The 20,909-nt window shown below is 37.2% G+C and overlaps 1 protein-coding gene across 5 annotated transcripts in view; it reads right to left on the bottom strand.

Annotated features, from left to right (window-relative positions):
• LRRC4C (leucine rich repeat containing 4C) overlaps positions 1-20,909 on the bottom strand; it is a 204,695-nt gene that overhangs the window by 35,332 nt on the left and 148,454 nt on the right. For 3 of the 5 annotated variants that reach the window (XM_088525717.1, XM_088525719.1, XM_088525718.1), the window contains one exon: positions 17,962-18,093. The exons of the other annotated variants lie outside the window; for them this stretch is intronic. The gene's annotated coding sequence lies outside the window, so the exon portion shown is untranslated. The remainder of the gene's footprint in view (positions 1-17,961; positions 18,094-20,909) is intronic. 5 annotated transcript variants of the gene reach the window in all.

Below are 20,909 nucleotides of genomic sequence, written 5' to 3'. Positions count from 1 at the left end.
GGTAATCCCATCTTAGGTCCATCTGAACAACAGCAGGTTTGTCCCACTGATTCAAGACCAATATGCTCAAACAAATGATAATGTACTGTCCTTGCACTCAAATGTTTCTCTTGCAAAGGTGACCTAAGTTATTTTTCATTACTATTATTATATGCATTGCAGTAACATCCAGAGGTCCAAATCCTGCCTGTAATGTGGAAAGACTTTAAATTCATCTTAAAAGTGAGGACAGATGCAAGATGATTTAACGCCTTGTAATAAATCCAGAGCAGAGCCATGACCAGAAATTACTGGCATCACTTTTCCACCCTAACTTGTGGGCAATACTCCAGTTGTTTAATGATGTGGATAGAAACTCTAAGGCATGGATCTGCCTGGTGTCATTCCTGGTTAGAAAACATTGCCTCAGTGTTTAGAGTGCCCTGGAAGTCAGCACGGCCTTCCCTTTATGTTACATACTGGCATCTCCAGAATGGAAATAAGTCAGTAATCCTGTTCAGGCACAGCTTCCCACACACCCACTAAGTGGTTGAGTGGTTTTGAACTCTTGATTACTACGAAAGATATGTAGCAATAGCCCCCAACAGGGAGAATTAAATGCTGTCATCAGGATGCATTTACAGGCATTATTTTTCTGGGTGCAGTAGAGATCTCTGGTAATAATTCATACAAAAGTATTTCCAGAAGTCAAAGTAGGATGAATCTCACACTGCAGCACTTTAACAAAAAACTGAAATAATGATTTTATAAATTCTAACTAATGAAAAGTTAGTGGGTTCCAAGTCATGAATCTAATGAAATTCACTTTAATGCTGTGAGAATAGAAAGGAAGATGAACTAAAACCCTGTATATTTTATGCAGGCTTCACAGTTAAGCGAGAACTTAGAGCCTCTACCTCTAATGATCTTCTCATAGTCACTGCTCCTTATGGGAAGTATCAGCTGGTTTTAAGGCAACTTCCTATTGAGATTAGTTTAATACATCTACTATCAGCTCCCCAAAGATGACCAGTGTAATCTGATTGGAATCTCAGCCATTGTGGGAATATCAAACCACTGAAATTGAGCCTCCTATTAAATTCAGTGTCATTTCGTATGCTTCAGAGACTTCTATAGCAATAGCGATTGTATTATAACTCTCTTAAATCAAAACATTTCAGTATTTAACCATTTCCATGGAGATTTCAGTAGTAGATAAGAAAGAAGGTATGTGTATATAGGAATACACATATGTATATCTATATAAACTGGCATATGAAGTTCCAGGTATGCTATCAAAGAAATTTCATATCTGACTTACAGTTTTCAGAGAAACAAGCCATTTACCATCACTGCTAATCAGTGACCACCAGTTCTTCATTCTTTTGATTATTTTTATACATAGATTAACTGAATGGCTTTGTCTGAAGTTTCAAATAAAAATGACACCTATACTAGCATGTACACATAACAAATAAATATACTTTCCCTCTTTTCTTTACTCTGTTTTAATAAACACCCAGGGGAAAAAAGCAAACAAACAAAAATAATAAAGCAAGAAGAAGCAAAAAAAAAGCATTAGTTCAGAGACTGAAAATTTCGTTCCAAAGTTTATCATTTTTAACAGTTTCAGAAGCTACTCAGAGTCTACTACCTGGAGGGAGCTGAGGACACAGATTCGGGTAAAGATCTTTGGTAAATCTAGAAAGCTCTGAAGTATTAAGACTGATGGGAGCTTTACTCAGATCCACCTAAAAAATGCACAGAAGTAAATAAAATTTATTTTTGCTGCACTACTGGGGAGGAGTTAGGAATTATAAGATAAAAGAGCATTAATGGATAAATAGATACAAAATAAGTAAAAGCAACTTAAGAATAGTTGTCTTCATCCCACAGAACTCAGAGCACTCTCCTGATGGGAGGAATGACTTCACTGTCTAGCATTTTGCCATATACAAATAAGTCTGAGGAAACACTGCTGCTGTTCTGTTCTCAGGGGTCTGCTGCTTTAGGCAATGGCCTCCTTTGTTCATTCCTAGACCTCTTCAAGAACTCACTAAGAAAACCCTGAAAGAACAGTATGTTTCTCCTTTGTTAAGATGACAGTGTTCCCAGCCTGGGGTTTCCCCTGGCCTAGAGGTTTTTAGCACTGCTCTTTTTATCTTGTCCTCAAGTCTTATGAGTGTGAAGTCATTAAAATCCTTGAATCCTCTGTAAATGTGCTATCTACAAATTAGACATATAGAGAAAGAAAGCAGAGTTGTAGACAGAAGAATGAACAATTAGCTATGGTGAAGCCTGAGCAGTTCTATTGAAGCCAATGGTTTACCAAAAAAAAAAAAAAAAAAGTCATTGCTCATAAAAATTACAAATGGGGTTTTGATTTGACTTCGGCTAACCTTTCAAAAACATGCAGGAAACATATAAGGAAGGAAGAGAAGACGTGTTTCCTGCTCTTACTCCATGCCTTTGCCAGACTACCGGCTCCCCATCACTGCAGGAAACTTACTTCCAGTCCCCAAATTCAGGCCTTTTAGATTTTACAGCAACCAAGTGAGCACAGGTATTGTACCAACATGACAAACGCTTGACAGCCTACCTCTCCACAAAGAAAGCACCCATACAGGAGCAAAGCCTTTTTTTCCTTCTCTTGTTCTGAAATGTTGGCACATTAACAGTCATATTTCATTATATAATTAGGACACTATGAAGGAAAAATCTATTAATAGGTGTTTTCTATAGGTTGGAAGTATTGCAAGTAACATATTGTGTCTTGAAAATTAAATACTTGGACACTCTTTTGAAAGGCGCCATCGCCTTTCCTGTTCCTAGGCAAAGGGAAACCAAAGCAGGGAAAAGTGGGATGCGTTGGCACAGACTACAGTGTGCTCCAGTGGCAGAGAGGGAGAATAATTCAGATCTGACTTCCATCTCACTTTATTTCCTCCACAACAGACACATTTTCTGCTCAAGAAAAGGGAGTAGGTTCACCCAGATCACTGACTAATTGTTCTTGTCTTTATCCTGCAATCTGCATTTTACATTTCTCACAGTTCCAACAAGCACAGTGCAAGATGCCCAGCCAAATGAGAATGCTGTTTTCTCTCCTTTCAAAAAGCAAATGATCCTTGCATAATTTGCAGCTACTGTATTAATTATGAAAACATCTATTTACTTAGGGTGTTTTTTTTTTTCTAAACAACTCTAAAAGTAAAACCATTTAAACGTTGATTCAGTTTCAGTGCCCAAGTGAAGTGCCCCCAAGGATCCCCAGCCACTGAATCGCTTGAAAAAGCCCTTGTAAATTAGCAACCACTGCACAAACACTGCTGGCAAATTCAATCATTTCTGTGTCGCGCTGCATTGTTATCAGCTGCTCACTTAAAGAGCTGAGGTTCATTCTTCCTTAATTCCATGCAGGCTACTGAGATGATACAAATGACTTTGCTTAAGTGGCACTGACTCTATTAATATTTAACTACAGTGAATAATAAAAACAGAGCAAAAAGACACAGGAATTAAACTATCACTTGCCTGCCTTTTCCTCATGCTCTCTATTTTTAAAATATCTATTATCTCCCAAACATTATTTTTTCCGTCAAGAAAAAAAGTAAAAACTTTATTCAGAAATTGTGCTTAAGGTAGAGCTATTAGAAAAAAAAAACTCTGTATATACATATATGTGTGTGTGTATATACATATATATGTGTGTATATATATGTGTGTGTGTGTGTATATACCTACATATGTGTATATATATATATGAATATATATATAAGAGATCAAGGTTCGGGCTGCAATAAATCTAATGTATCTAGATCCTTATGGACTTCTACAGAATTAACTAGGGCCAGCATTTTCAGAAAAGCTTGCCCATAATGAGGCCCAGTAACAGGCTTCTGTTACAGTCATTGATATATCAGCCTTTACAAAAAATCAGACCCGGGGCAGCTATGAATACAATAAGATAAATTTCTTATTTATTATTGCATTGTTTTCATCCCAAATTATAGGAAAATTTGAGAAAAACATTAAAAACTGAGCTTTTCAATGAAACTGCAATATCATTTATGTATTCATTCAACAACAAAGATGATAATAGCATGCCGAACACCTATGAACCACATGTCAATGATAATTATATTCTTACTATAAATCTGCATTACACTAGATTTGAATATTTATTCTCATATTTCATAAAATGTTTCTTAAATTATAGACCTAATGTCTTTATTGTATAATTATTTTGATGAGGATATAAATATATCCTAGTGATTAATACAATTACATGAGCAAATATTTACATCTCTCAGGTATCATAGAATCAAATATAAAGGAAAAAAGAAAGACTGCATTTTTTTTTCTATGTTCAGTATTAGGTATTCTTTTGTAGAAAATTATGAAACAGCTTCTAATTCTATAAAAGATCTAGATGTCTCTGTATAAAATGTCCTACTTCACTACTTTCCATTGCAACAGGGTTAAAAACATTAACACTCAATGGAGCAGTGATGATTTAATTAAAGTTAGCAAATGCTGTGTTTCCAATATTTGTAAAGAGGCAAGAAAGATGTTCAGAGCAATTCTTATTACAGTATTACAAGTGTTATTCCCAGACAATCTATTAATATTTTCCTCATTTTATTCCCTATACTCAAATAATTTGAATATTGCTCTCAGACATTTTATAAACCTTCTGGTTCTTCTATTCTGTTAATTTCATGAACTCAAATCAATTGGAATTGTCTATATTTGTACAGCAAAACAAATGTTCTTTAATTCTCGAGTAATCCTTTTTTGCCTGAAAAAAAAAAAAAACGCTTAAGCAACAGTTGGGTAGAGAACAACAGATCTAGTTGACTGTCACTCCTACCAGCTAATATTTCAGCCTTGATGAAGTTAGTCATCTTACATTAAATATAATGGTGCCAGGCAAATTGTGAATGATGCCAACAACTTCTGCCATTTTCTGAAAAGCCACTTTAGCTGTTAAATTGTCTTTACTTCTTCATTCTCATGATTTTGCTAATGGAATAATTTGAAATTAAGGCAATCTAAATGTATAAATAAGCTATAAATAAAATCAAGCTATCTGCTATTAGATGCGAGGAGGATGCCAGTCTTGAGTCCTGGTCTTACAAGTGCTGAATACAGCCATACTTTTACTTACACATGAAGATTACCTACTCTGTGAAGCTTGACTCCTGTTGCATGCAAAACTGTGGGAGATTTTAGTAAAGGCAGCAAACCGATGAACTAATTATGCCTCACGCTTTAAGCAAACCATAATATTCATCACAACAGGAATTATGCCTTCAAAAGCTTTTTGAAATTCCGATCTCAATGGTCTAAAAACTCCAGTTATACTTGGATTCAAGAATTCTTCAATATTTCCTGCCTCAATTTCATAAGGTTCAAAAGTTCATAAGTTCACAAGGTTCATAGGTTCAAAAATGAACCTATGATCAAAGAGTAAATTGTGATTTTGTTACTCTCTTTGAAATACTTGAAGGCACCAAAAAGTCTTAATAAGCAATCTAGCTACATGCCACAGCATTCTCTGCCCCATGAACTCACTAGTGAATTCACAACGATGAGAAGGCAAAAATGACATATAGGCTGCAAGGCTGGCTGAGATGCTTTTTGAATTCCTAAAATTAAGCACTCCAACAATAATGAAAGCAAAATCATAAGGTGCTTTCCAAATGCGTGTCTCAATCTCTATTAAACATCTGTAATTGTTTACCTTAAAGCCTAATTTATGATATTGTTATTTGCACTGAATGTTTCTAAACTGCAGACAAGGTTGATAGGAAAATAATCAAGAGGTTTATTTTATAATTAAAGACTCTAGTGGTTCACATGAAACACGAATAATGAATCTTTAAAATTCTCTTTGCTACATGTATGTACAATAAGCAATCATTATTTAGAGAACTAAAACGTGAAACAACATTTCATTGATAGATAGGTATTATCTATTAAAATTAAGCACCCTGTGTGGGGAAATTAAACAAACAAATAGATAAACAAACTAACCCCTCAGGATATTGGGCTGATATCCAGGAATTAAAGGAATTTATTATGATGACTATCATGTATTTATAAAGCACCTTCCAAAGGGCACTTCAAAAGACTTGTCACAGAATTCATTAATTAGATCCAAGCAATCCAGTGAATTAAGTATTATGGTATTCATTTTAAAGATTCTTAAACTTAGGCAATGGACAGCTTGTCACAGAGTACCAGAGGGAGGAGAAAAGCTCAAGTGTCTTGGTTCTCTTGGCAGCTAGGGGGAGAGCTTTCTATCATGAAAGACAGTGGAGGGAAAAGTAGTACAGGTTGTGCATGACATTGGATTTTGACCATCACAGTCATGCTGTAAAGAATCAAAACTCAGTGAGGGGCAATGAGTACATACAGCCTGGAAAATATGGAGAGAAAATAACTAATTTTTTTTTCTGTGCAGTCAGATTTAGTTAACTGAGACAAGAACCTAATGTAAACTGGAGGTGGCATAGAATCATCATAGGAAATTATAGGCAATATTAGGATTACTTTGATTGTAGACATTTGCTAGATGTCCAGAAGAGGCCAAATGAGGAGGAGATGATAACTGAAATGAAAAACAAGCAGATGAAAAGATGACATAGCTAACAATCAATGGGAGGTTTCAGCGGCTGCCTGGGCAAACGCTGGAATCCATTAAATTGGATTAGGAAATGTCACCAGTGCAGCAGCCAGTCAGATTCACTTGACAGTAGTTTGGCACAATGGAGAGGCCATGTTTCATTAGGATTAGTTCTGTTTCCTTTTAACATTGTTCCGTGAATATCAAGCAAGAAGCGATATGGTTCCAATTTTCACAACTTGTTACGCACCTGTATGCGCCTGTGGTTTTAGATACTCATCTACAGCATATGTTTTGGCTGTAGCTGTGCTTGCATCAATGTAATTGCATCTCTCATACTGCATGTATCGCTTAAGCAAGCAGTGAGAATTTTAAAATTCCCCAAATCTAATCCCAGATTATCACACAGCTCTTTAAGAAGCAGTCCAGATGCTTATCTTGCTCTCCTGTGCTTGAAGTCTTTGCTCTGTATTCAGTTCTGGATACTCACCTTCAGTCGCCTGATCGCTCGCTGCTCTAAAGTACGGTCCATGGACTTCTAACCACCATCTTCGTAGCTCCTGTACAGAACTATACGCTCTCTAAAGACATACATTTAAGCAGTCTACCTCTAAGCCACTGACACCAAATCCAGTAAACATCTCAGGCTCTGTCTTTTACCTCCAGGAAAAAAATGTAACCAGGATTTGATATTACCTTTTATATCCTCATCCTTTGTCGCAGAGGCTGCAGCCCCCTCAGGACCGTCTCTTTGCATGTGTCATGAATAAAGCAACATTACTGATTAACATATCAATTAAATGGAGGTCCAGGTACATTATGAGCACAGACTGTAAAAGCCACTATGGTAAAAGAGAATAAAATGATCAAGGTAATATTATTTTCCACAGCCTTCACTTCAAAATGTAGCATCTTATTTAAATATATTTGCAGCAACATATCTGAGAAATCAGACATAAAAAATGTGGGAATGCAGCAATAAGTTACAGGTCTGGATTTGGCCAACGAAATTTCTCTGGGTGCTCTGAGGCTCATGAAAATTAGCTATTTAATGGAATTGCACAAGCACAGTCCTCCACAGACCTGCGATGTATGGGTGCAAGCTACACTGCCTTGCAGGAATTGGCTTTGGTCTAGGGTTTAATCTTTCCTCCGTCTCCCTCAACATAGTACCTGCACTCCTTCCACCTCATATGGATTGCAATGGCAGAATTTGCTTGTCAAATATGTATGTTATTTGAACATGTTATTTGACTGAACAAACTAACATAAAAGGAAACAGGGAAAAAGAAACATAAAAGAAAAATGTCTTCTAATATTCTCTTGAAATGTAAAGGTAAACACTTCATGACTGAATCAGCCATTTAACAGCTCATATCAAATCACAGTCATATCATGTAAGTATAAAATTCTACTTTACCACAGACTTGAAAAAAAAATCAAGATGAATACATGTCATTGTATTTCATCCTGCCAAACTGACACTCTGATATTGAGGGATATCTTGTAGCATAGGAAAAAGCTTAGAATTTCTGATGGGAATCATTTACTGTGAAAAGCACTAACAGCAAGAACATTTGAGATGGAGCCAGTTTGGAATCAACTCTGGAGAGATGCTGAGAAAGAATTTAAGCATGTATTTTAGGTCTGTATCCCTCAGTGGGCTCAACTACTCTTCCCCAAATGCATGATCCCTCAGGAAACAAGATGGTATTTAATGAGATGGAGCAATTATTATGCAGGACAGGGGCAGTCTACAGAATAAGACCAACCTGCATGTGTGAAGGAGGTGGTTATTTACCAAATAGTAACTTGTAGCAGTTTAGCAGTATATTCAAGTAAACTGAGGTTGGGACATACTAATGGTACAAAGCCAGGCCAATCTTAAATGCTCAGAGAAATAGCCAAATGTAATAATTAATGATTAATTTAAAACTCTGAGGTTACCAAAATTAATCACATAGTACAGAGAGACTTCACAAGTAGATAAGAAACATTATAGAGGGAAAGGGGCTGCATGGCCATTAGCTGCTCTCTGTGATAGCTCATTAGGTTAGCTTTTACCAAAGGAGTCAAACCTGTGTATGTGTGTGTAGGAGCTGGAACATAAAAAGCAAGCAGGAAGCTCCTGCTGAGGATCTAGGGAGAAGAGCTCTCAGATTTCTCAGCATGAGGCTAGAGAAATGTTTGGGGATACGTTCCCCTGTGGAGTTCAATAGCAAAGTAATCATTAAACAGCCAAAAGCATGGCACCAACAGAGGAGAAAAACAAAAGGCAAAAAGCAGCGAGAGCAGCAAAGTCCTGTGGTAACAACAAAAACTACAGCATCAGAGGTTATGGTCATTACTGGTATGTTGCCATTGAACTTAGAAGAAAAACAGGAAGGCAGATTAGCAAAGCATTAAAAAGTAAGCACTGACCATAAAAAAGGGGGTAAGAGACGTCATTGATAAAATGTAGATACTTAAAAATGGAACATATGTCTGTCCATACATTAGAGCAAGAAAAGAGAAGGGAAGAAAACTTCCTCCTGTTGCTTATCAATGTAAGCAATAAAAGTCAAAAAGCTTAATATAGGGAGAAACTGTAGCCTTATTCATCCAGAAGCAGTGGGGAGGAAATTCTACACTGGAAAGTCAGACCAACTTTCTGCATCTTCCTCATCAACCCCTAATAATAAAGTCTCTCATGGCCTAATGCTTGCAGCCAAAGCGAAGCCAGCTCCTCCTCCTACAGAGACACTGTCTTGACCTTGAGTTATAAAGCAGATGTCTTTGTCCATAAAGTAGGCGCAAAGATCAACCAGAAGCAAGTACTAGGTAAGAAGGTACCACCTTTATGTTCTCACTTGCCCAACATGTAGGGAGGCTCTGTGGGATTGAGTTTTACATTCCAGATTTCCATTTACTGGTTCCTGTGCCTAGCTGACTTGGCTTGCTAAGGAATTGCTTCATTTTGCTGCCATGTATCTCCTAGTAAAATAAATAGTGCCTGTGGTACTCCTCCTGAAAATGATTGGGTTCCAAGAGAGAGGTGAATGGTTGTAAGAGATCACCACAGGAGACATTTTCTTTAAAGAAAACTAGCATGTGAAACCAGGAAGGGCACTAGATCAGCGCTGTTTTCTCTAACTGTGGGTCACAAATCTCTTGCCAGACATAAAAAGATTGAAAAAGAGCTGTCAGTGGACAGCAGCTCAATCCCTGGAGGGCTGGGGCATAAAAACAACTTTTATTACTTACTCTAATTTTTACACTTCCTAGAAAACTCCAAAATTACCTTTAATTGCTGGAAACAGTTCAACTCCTTCCAAATGAAGAAGTCAATAATCACAGTTGTTTTTCATTCGCTTGTCCCGGAGGGACTAGTTAGTACTGACTGATGGAAATCACTCAAAAACAGATGAGCCTAAAGGGCCTTTAACTTTCAGAAAGTTGGCTAAATATAATCATTAAAGTAAAAGATCTGGGGAGAGATGACAAGGCAAACAGACCATGGTTGTGCAGCCACTTCTCTTGGCAACAGTGCCTTTTCAGGAAATTACTGTTTCCCATGTCCCCAAACACTTGTTTCCATCTCCTGAACATCCGTTCAGTTGTGTTGATATAATTCTTTGTTTCCACTCCCCGTAAGGGCTTCCGAAAAACCAAGACATTATTAAACCCCACGTTAATAACCAGCCTCTCCTTCAAGACAGTTTATTTTAAAAACGTACTGGATAGCTACCTGTTTCCACCATGCACCCTTGTAAACACCAGTGGGGGCAAGCACAATCAGCTAAAGCAAAACAAGCATCTATCTAATCACGGCCTCAGAATGGGGGGAGAGTAGAGCTCGGGGCAGAAGGACGTGGACTAATTGCTAACTAGAAGACAGATATGGAAAACAGAATGACAGAGTGTGGCAGGAAACCACAGTACATATCTGGGGCAGGGAAGGACAGGGTGAGTCAGCAACAAGAAAAACAAAAAAAGTCATGATTTGATGCAAATGAAATCAATGAGATGTTGGCACAATTGCTTGCACGTAGCATGTTTTTCAGTCTTTTCCACGAGGTCTTTAGCAAAATCAAAATGATGAGACTATTGAAGCCTGCAAGGGCAGAACTGCAAGACCAAGTGAGTACAGAAGCATTGATTAAATACAGAGGGAGGAGAGTAACAGTACATCAAAGGAGACCAAGAGCATCTCTTCAGCACTGGGGAGGAAAAAAAATAGAAGATTAATCAATTCTCCTTTTAACTTATATAAATAATACCAACTTAAAATAGAAGAAGTAAGCATATTGTAAGAGAAGTATATGCCTATTTCTTTTAGAGAGAAACTAGGAGGAGTGTAAAATCAGCAAATGGCAGTACAAGTCAGGGCATCCACAGGATTAGCCCTTCAAATCCCTCCTCCTTACCACAGAATCACAGGATGGTTGGGCTTGGAAGGGACCTCCAGAGATCACCTAGTCCAACCCCCCTGCATAAGCAGGGACACCTAGAGCACGTGGCACCTACTATCTTCTATCTACTGACAGGGGAAACCAAGGCACCTCATGTTCTGAGACACAGTGCTGAGCTTAACTTCATACCCTGCTTCTTGCTGCATGCATGGGAGTTTTGAGCACTGACTGACAGCGGAATACAAGAGTTAAAAATTCCTACTAACTGCAGCAAAAAAAAAGTAAACATACATCTAAACACATTACTCTCATAAAAATGTGAGTTCTTTCAGTTACAAAGACAATTTTCTTTGTGGTTTCATTTTAAGACATCCTTGAGCATGACACAAGATCTTAACAGATGCTGGTTATACAGGAAGGAAACCTAAGACATGAATTACACGCCTGATAACATTGTATTATTATTTTCTTAGCTGTGTATAGTATTAGCCATTCCATGTTTGTTTTTTACTGGAAATAGCATATTAAATAAATCCATTTTGAAGAGGGAAGAAAGAAAAGGATGACAAATTTCTGCCAAATTTCTTCTTGTCTAAGAAAATTAAGTAAAATTGTCAATGGATTCTGCATGGATATTCTTAATAAAATGATCATAGGAGAAACATAGGTTAAAATCATAAAGTTGAAAAGTTCCAAATCAATATACATATTGTTAATTTATACAGTTCTCCCAATTTTCATCTCTTCTAATACTCATTATAATCAATATACTTCAATATGGAAGTATATGGATCAACATAGAGTTATGTATATATACTGCTGTATCTATTCTGTTCAGCATAATTTCTTATATTCACTAAGTTCATGGGCATGACTAGGGAATATGCATCCTCTTCAAGAGCAGAATGTAATGTATAAATAATGAGACAGAATTTGTCCTCCTCATCTGTAGGTCACTAGAGATTGCTGTAGCATTCTTGGCATGACAGTGGAGTAAGCATGATTTTGAGCAACGATACCCCTATGGGCTCCATGACCTCATTGCGAATTGAAGACATTTCAATTTTTCTGGATAAACCTTGACTCTTAAAAAACAATAAATAGCTCCTTTTCTGTATTCTAAGCTAGTCTTCTTCTGTCCTTAATTTTGGTTGTCCCTGACATTTCTAAAGTTTATGTTTGCCCTGCAACAATGTATAAAACAGTGAAATACATGCATAGAATTAAATTAAGAATATCAAGAGGTTTCTGCACAATCTGAATGGGCTTTACAAAACTAAAGGGAATAAAATAAATTCAAGTATACACACCTTCATGCAGCTTAATGGAACTGTATTGCATTACTAAGGCAAGAATCCAGATATCCCGAAGGAATCTAAGTGCTGCTTTCTGCAGGAAAAAAATCTCTGATTTCTAGAGAAAGGTGCCCAGAAAGGGGCCCTAAAACCTAGTTTTTTTGGAAATTGTCACATTCATTAAATGGTAGCTCTGTGTCCATTCCACGCATTGGCACAGATTTTTTTGTTTGTTTTATTTTTTATAATGGGATCTTAAGCAATTCACTTCGGACGTTTATGGGTTTTGAATTAAATTCTTAATCTCAATGCTTTAGCTTTCTTGTTTCTAAAAGAGGAATAATAATCAAACAAAGGGAGTTGCAAAGATAAACCAATGATCTACTCACTTTTAAAATACACTGCTTTGAAATACGATGTCTTGCTAAAGAAGCCCCTTCTTAGTACAATATTCAGGAAAATTGAGCATTTTTGTGCTGCTTGGTTATTTAATACTTTAGTTTTCATACTGCCATTTTCATTATTACGTTCTGTACTTTTAAATATCAATCAGAAGCTCACTATGTTCAGAGGGGCATCTCTTGTTACTTCATGCATCTAAAGGAATTAGTAACTGTAAAGCAGTCAAATACTCTTGCAATCAGCAGAGTAAAACAAAAACCAACATATCTACAAATCAAGACGCTTAAATAAAAATATTGTGTCCCTCACTGCAACACATACCTAAATGATGCAGAGCACCCTTTTGATCTGTGCCGTTTTCACTAGCCATCACAGGGACTTCCACCATATAAAAAGAAAAGTATTGGAAATAATTCTTTGGCGATATTTAAAATAGATTTGGCCAATTTAAAACAATGCTTTAATTTATTTAAAATATCTTCACAATGTAGCTTTAGTCCATCTATGTTTTCTTTTGTATAAAATCATCTGTATTTATACCGCTCACTTGCAGCACAAAAATGCAGGAAATAGTAGGGATTGCATGCAATATAATTTTTACTTTAAGTCAGTTCAGCTATCTACATGACTGAAACAAACAGCATCTTGCTGGATGTTAGTCTTCTGCCTTAAGGAGGCACAGCACATCCAGGATTGCCTGCTGATGAGGGCTGCCTCTTTGCCATCTGCTCCTAAACGGGAAGAACATGGGACTGTTCTGCCAGAGGGAATTCCTTCCCCAAGGGTCATGTTGGGAAGGCACAGTCCCCATTCCAATGCTCTACACACCAGTGGGAAGCACTCGGCAGCACCTGTGTGCCAAGGTGCAGCTCTTCTGCAAGCACCCCCATGCATCATCTCTTGACTTGCTACCTCTAGCAGCCAGCCCTACTGTTTCACTGTGATCCATCTTGCTCCCCATCACAAGGTGGGTTTAAGAATAAAAAGGAAAAATCTACTTAGAAAACTTTAAGATAAAGGCTTTATATAGTGCATGTAAACACACCAGTGCAAGCAAAAATAAATATATACATACACAGTTCTAGTCTCTGCCTACAACTAGGTCCATCTCTACCTACTTTGATATACATTTAAACACCCTGCAGTGTTCCATCTGCAATCACCTTATGCATTTAATTTGCTTTCATTTTGCTCTTTTAATACTGCCCAATCTCGGCTGCTCATTTTATAATCTTCAGTTCCTGTTAGAATATCAACACCTTCATACTAAATATTACACCAGATACTGGATATTAATACCTGCTGCTATGTTTCTGATCTCTGGTAAATGAACATAGAGACCTCACTTCTCACATACATGCAATTGATACACCAATAAGAAGTGACCTGCCTGCTATGTCAAGAGCAATTTTTTTTCCCCACTCTTTTATGTACCTTTTACCTATGTGCTTTGGTCGCAGGAGGTTTAAATTGGTTTGCAGCTTATCTGTCCAATAATCTTCTTGGAACTTATTTTTGTTATCTGTCAACCACATGCTGACATCAACAGCTAATTCTTCATCATCCCCAGAACTGTCAAAAGAAGTTATTCAGATCAACTCCTCTACCACCAGGTTTACTCTATTGTAGCCAAAGCAAAATTTCCACTAAAATAAGTGTTAAGTGAAAGACAGAAGAGTAGAACACAACAGGAACCAGAACATTCAGAGGAAGGCACCAGCATGTTCAGTCTTGCAAAGAATAAATATCCCCACCCATTTTCCTCCAGTATTTTAAAAGTTAAGATGACCAGTTTGAAAGTCAATGATGACAGAACTTGAAGGATGAGGTGGGAAATCAGAAAGAGGAAAGTGAAATAAAAAATGATATAAAAATGAAGAAATAAATGCAAAGAGAAGATGTAAAAAAAGAGTATGGGTTTAAAAAAAGTCCATGGAGTTGAACAAAAACAACCACCTGATGGAGAAGAAGAAAAAGGCAGAAATGAGAAACTGCATTGCAGGCATACTGACACACTAATGGAGCCAGGTTTTTTTCCAGTCTTTAATAAAAGGAATTTTCACAGGAAGTTTAAATAAAAAGGAGACAGCACTTTCTCCACATAACATTCAGAATTTATGATATACAGTGTTCTCAGCAGTGGAGAGCACAACGGATATGGCATTGAGTGATGCAAGTTAGGGATGCCTGGTAACTTGTCTCCTTTATATTTGACTTCTCAGATCATTCCAGAGATCCAGTGGTCTATTCTTGTCATGTCACTATCTTTAGTCTTTTGTGAAACATTAAAAGGAACTGCTCCTAAGCTCCCCTGTCTCCATTTGTCTCTTGAGGGTTATTGACTTTGGTTCTATCTAAAGGTTCTTTCTTGCAAGATAAATCCCTAGAGGCCTCTTGGCGAAAAGAAAAGAGAAAAAAAAGACTGAACAGAAGCTTCGCAGTCTTCATTTATAGACATACAGAATATAAAAAATTACTTAGTTGAGCATTCCCTTTGTGTGGTAGCAATGGGCACTGCCCACACAGTTTGCATGGAAAATACCCTTGTTCTGTGACGTTAGTCTTACCACTTGCCAGCGTGCATAACTGCCAGTGCACACCCAGGTCAGGATTTAGAGCCATTCAAAATACCAGCTGTGTTTTAAACATGGCTATGTGGACGGGTATTAGGTAAAAAGAGCTTTCATTTTGATTTGTATATCTCATTGCTATGATGCCTTTCCAAGCTCTGGCACATGTCTCATCCTCAAATAGAGTTTTTTTTATCAAGTTTAAGGACTGAATTCATTCTCAGGTTGCATGCCCCTGACTGCCACTTTTTAAGAGGGAAAATGAAACTTTCATAAAGACTTGAACTTTTCCATAAATCATGGAACACAACTGCTTCCTTTGCTGTAACAAAACAAACAGCAAAACCAAAAACAAAACCATCTATACATTTACTACCAATACCTTGATAGGAGCACAGTGACTGCCACATATATAAAGTACAGGACTCTTCATCTTAAAACAGTCTAAAAACAAATATTTATCACACAAAAACAGAACACTGTAATGCAGCTACCTAGAGTAAATCGAGCGGCCGAAGAAATACACAGAAATAGCCTGTGGCAGGTTCACATGCTGAACTAATGTGAAGTTTAAGTGGTTCCAACCAGGAGCAGAATCTGGTAAGAATTCAAGAATACATATTTAGTAGAAATATCAGATCAGTACTGTCAGAATCCACACACAAAAAAACCCTCTTGCTGAAAATACGAATTCTCTTTTATCATGAAGATCTCAAGTTATATGAAAAGAACATTATTTCCTTCTGCTTCCCTCAGCCCAAATAACATTTCCAATGACATGCCATATGAAACACATTTTAAATGGTGAATCAGAGACTGAAACAGAAATCCATTCAGTATCTTCTTTATGTATCCTCGCTGAGAAGTTCCAACTTTATATATATACATGCTGCAGCTAAAGGGATAATAATATCATTTCACCTAATTTCATTTTATAACTTCTTTGCCCAGTGTACAGCCTGGCATCCAGACAGGTCACTATATCACAAAAGCAGCAACAAAGGAACACTACAAAACAGCCATGACAGTCTGTCCCCCGTTACAGGTAGAAAAAGGCCCATCTGAAACAGACCTAGGGACTGAAGCCAGATCACTGGATCTTAGAGCAGTTCCAATCGTAAGCAAGCTATTATTCTCTTTTGCTCACACTAAATTACATAAAACTAATTGATGCAATTTTTTGAAGACTACTGGAATTTCATAAACAAAAGGTTCTGAAACTCATTTCTTCTACACAGTAGAAAACCAAATTAGCTCTTGAGAATCTAGACTGCATTGATTACCAACAACTTTGAGCAAAAGTCTTGAAAGTAGGACTATATTTTTTATATAAATTATAAAATTATGACTACCTTATAAATGCAAGAGGCAAGACCTACACCTACAATCACTTTTACATATCCTCTTGGAAATACTTTTGCAATTTCTCCCAGGTAATAAAGCAGTTTCTGATCCTTTCAGAGAGAGGGGCGCTAGACTCCCCCTCTCTGCTACAGCTGCAGTTACACAGCAATATAAGGCTCAGTGATGTGATGTGACTGCAGATGGGCCTGTCTTCCTGCCGCTGCCAAGCCCGGGGAAGCACGGGAACAATTTGTGAATCGCAGCAGCGGAATCTCTGAATGGCTTTAATTAATGGATGCCAGGGACCTGAAGGGAGCTCACCAGCAACAAGAACCAAGGTATTTCCCAGAGCCTTTTCAAAGTCTAACCTATCGCTCAACCAGCCAAACCATCTCTACCCCTGAGCAAAGGAAAAAGCTTTCTAATTTAATGATGCTTTGTGCTTTTAGGGTTTCTCATGAGATGTGGGAATAGATCCTTATGATAACTGCTACATCAAAAATTCTATTTCGCTTTCCACTAGCATAATTTTCCATTGTTAGTATTTTTACTCGCTGCATGTATTAAGGCACATTAATAAATGGAGCAAGTCAGCTTGTCAGACATTTCCTAAAGTATCAAGGGAAATGATTGGTTTAGGATGACTGCACAAAAACCGTTCAGCAAGCCTAATTTTAGCTGAGGACCAATAAATACGTACATGGCATGGACATATTGAAAGTTAACTAGCCTCAGAAGTATACCACACAGCTATGCTTTTGGGACAAGAGAGAAACTTAATGCTCACTGATTGGGACTTAACATGAAGGGCAAAACATTAGACTTATGCTGAGAGGCTACAGATCCTGAATTTCTGAAATGCTAAAAAAAAAAAGAAATAGCCATGGCTTCAAATGAGAAAAAAGTTTTCCACAAACACAATAGCTTAGCCTGGGAGACAAGACTGAAATAGGCCCATCAAGCAAGATTATTTACAGTTAAAATTAAAGTCATTAAGTCTCTCTGTGAAACAACAATTCATTATGCTAAATTGTTGTAAGGCTGATATGCTGGTATTTTCATAAATTCTAAGTTTTTGAAATGTTACTGCAGTCTTATGATTTATGTTCTCTAAGAGGACCCCAGGAGGGAAAAAAAAACACCCCATATAATCTTCCAAACTCTCCCTACGACAGGGAAGGCAGCAGAGCCCGCTCCTCTGAGAAGCTCTTGAAAGCTTTTGCGAAGACTCAGTATGAACACTCAGAGCCTATATAATATCCAAGATATTAGGCCACATATTTCCTCCATAACAAATATCCCCAGAGGTCAAAGAACAAACTGTGTAGCAGTATCTCAGGATGAATTACCTTTCTGTAGATTTACCGTCTGGGGAGGTGATGTTTCTCCTCGTTTCCCAAACTACCCCTGGACCTTCTCATCCTACTAGCCCATTGGAGACTGTTCCACAGAGCTGTCTGGACCCCCCTAGAGCATCCACCCTGTGGAAGAAAACAAATATTGAAAATCTGTGGTGCATCAATAAAATCTTCTGAACCCATAATTTTAAGACAGTAGGAGAAAATAATTAATGTAGATTAAAAAGGATATAGAAGGGCTCTCATTACACTAGCTAATTAGGGAGGAGAGTTGTAGGATTGTTCTGTTCCTTCAACATACTCATGTGTATAATGCAACTGCTGGAGGCACAATTAATTTCAGGAAGACTTGAACATGTAAAACATAAGCAGAAATTTCAATGACAGCAATTAGTCAATAACGTGAGTACCTAATCTTGTATATGAAATCTTTGCCTGTTGGAAGCACTGCTGAATTTTTCATACTTAGCAGTAAAAGAAGGTTCTTTGTGCTACTACTATTCTTCTATAATGAGTGACTTCCTTACACATATAGGGTATGGTGATACAAAATGCTGAAGTAACACAGACACTTTCTGAAAACAATGTATGTCTTCTAGCATTGGGACCTTCCTTCATGTATAGTCTTAAATGCATGGGGAGGTAATAAATGAAAATTGGATAAAGGTTTTAAAATTAATTACTCCGCTAAACTGTTTTTAAGATATAGTCCAGCACTTCTACCTATCAAATTCCTTTTTAAATCAATTAATATATAAGCATTTAAAACAACAACTATGTATATCATTTCATTGCTTGAAAACCATTATAAGAATGAGGCACAGTATTGATCATTTGGTCTTTTAGTTCAGATTTTTTAAAATCCTTGCTCATTTACTAAAAAGGAATAAATTCTACGCTCCCTTCTTTACAACAGAAGACAATTGAATAAATGGTGACTCCATAAGTCACTGATTCTGTTTTCCAAAGACATTGCTGCTTTCTATTCCTTTGGCCTCGGCTGCCTAGCAACCTCCTCAGAGCTCTTAGTCTATACTAATTCTGGGGAGTTTGCATTTATATATTTATTTATGAAAATGCCTATAAGGAAGGCAGAGAAACAGAAAAACTGTTTGTTCCTTCTTTTTAACAACAGACTCCAAACATCTCACCGCAGTGAAGAACAGAGTCCTTGGGCTTGCAGGGAGACGTACCTTACCTCTTTGAAATTGCTTAAAAACCCTGATTTCCATGAGAGAAAAGCTTAGTCTCTGCAGGAAGCTCCTGCTGTAATGGGCACCAGTATTTTTTGCCCTCCCTGATGATTGATTCTTTGATAAGCTTTTTCATTCTGAAATGCTAGGTGTTTATGTAAAGCTCCTGTTTTCCTGAAGCCTGGAGCTTTGATGTAACAAGAGGCAGAGTTTTTGCTGTACTGAGTCACTAGCAGTTCCTACATCATCTGAGTACTGGAGGGAAATGGAGATTAAAACTCTGATCTCCTGCTGTGCCTGTGACTCAAAGCAGGATGGTTTGGAAGGAGACAGGGCTACTAATTATAATGGGTAGCTTGAAAGTGGATGTCCAATGTCTTTCCCAGGTCAGAAAAATAGAAGACTTACTGTTTCTAAAATGAGATACAGGAAACAGGGATGTCGTCAGTTTCTCTTCAAAGAGCTTATTTAGACAGGTCTTTTTTATTATTATTATTATTTCGAAACAGAGGATTGCACAGGAAATCATCTCTTAAGCGCCACAGGAGAAAATACTCTCTTCTTTTTTGGCCAATTGTATTCCAACACCACTATCCAAATACCACTGGATCAATTTACTGCCTAAGCAACACATGCCTTCCCTCCAATCAGGAGGAAAACAAAAGAGAGAGTGAGTGAAGGTCAAAGATGTGTCCTAAGCCTAACTGGCTCCTCAGGTTCAGGCATCCAGAGCTTGTGCTTACATGGCCCCATGAGCTGGCTTTTGTGCCTCATTGTTCTGAATCCTGAGTTCAGATGGCAAAATATTCCCCTATTTCTGGATGGAACTAAAGCAGCCTGAAACACAACTAACTGATGCTTTACATTAAGTTACTTCAACAGTATAAACAATTACAGAAGAAATTTCATCATGTTTTCTTCAAAGAAAAGAAAGTGCTTACATCCAGTTGCTTTCAGTCACAGTCTGCAAAGACCACGACAATTGTGAGATTATGAAACTGCTTGTAAATATTGGCGTTTACATGTGTTTCATGTTCATCAATGTTCATTTACCCCCAGTTTTTTAAACCTCCTTAATGTTGTAACAGAAAACAGAAATTACATTGGACGATATCAGTGCCCAATAAAATACAACATGAACAACTAAACAGACGATACAGAAAATGGCTGAAAACCAACCAGGCACTTATGACCAGCAAAAACATCCCTGAAAGTTGAAACAGCCATACAAAAAGATTCATTAAACAAGGGAAAGAGAATTATGGACAATAAACAGAGACTGGAGATTTCTTTTCTCTATTCATGAGTTCACTATAAACAGCTCTCTAAGTTTCTTTGTCTCCTGTGTTCCCTGAAATTACATAAGTTTGTAGTTTCCAGCAAAATCCACAATTTGTACCCTTGGGAGTTACTGTAGTACAAATAATTCTACTCCATAATTAATTGCTTATTGATAAACAATTTTCCAATATTTACGTTCATTCTTTCACCAAATCCATTATTAAAGCAAATACTGAGTAGCTGATATTTTCCACCTTTGCAAAGTATGGACATGTTTTCATATGCTTCAATTTTGATTCAATTTCATACGCTTCAATTTTAAGCCAATCTTCCTGGAAGTAGACTTCTAAAAGAAAAGTAACGGAAACACAGACTTATTTGTTATTTTGCTCATTTACTTTAATGAGTCGTCTGCTTTAAATGAATTTAAGATCATGTAAACTAATAATAGAAAACAGATTCTTT

Source organism: Tinamus guttatus, unplaced genomic scaffold (assembly GCF_059628265.1).
Source record: "Tinamus guttatus ecotype Peru unplaced genomic scaffold, ASM5962826v1 Tinamus_guttatus_pri_ptg000240l, whole genome shotgun sequence".
NCBI lineage: Eukaryota > Metazoa > Chordata > Aves > Tinamiformes > Tinamidae > Tinamus > Tinamus guttatus.
This window is presented reverse-complemented; position numbering and strand designations above follow the sequence as displayed.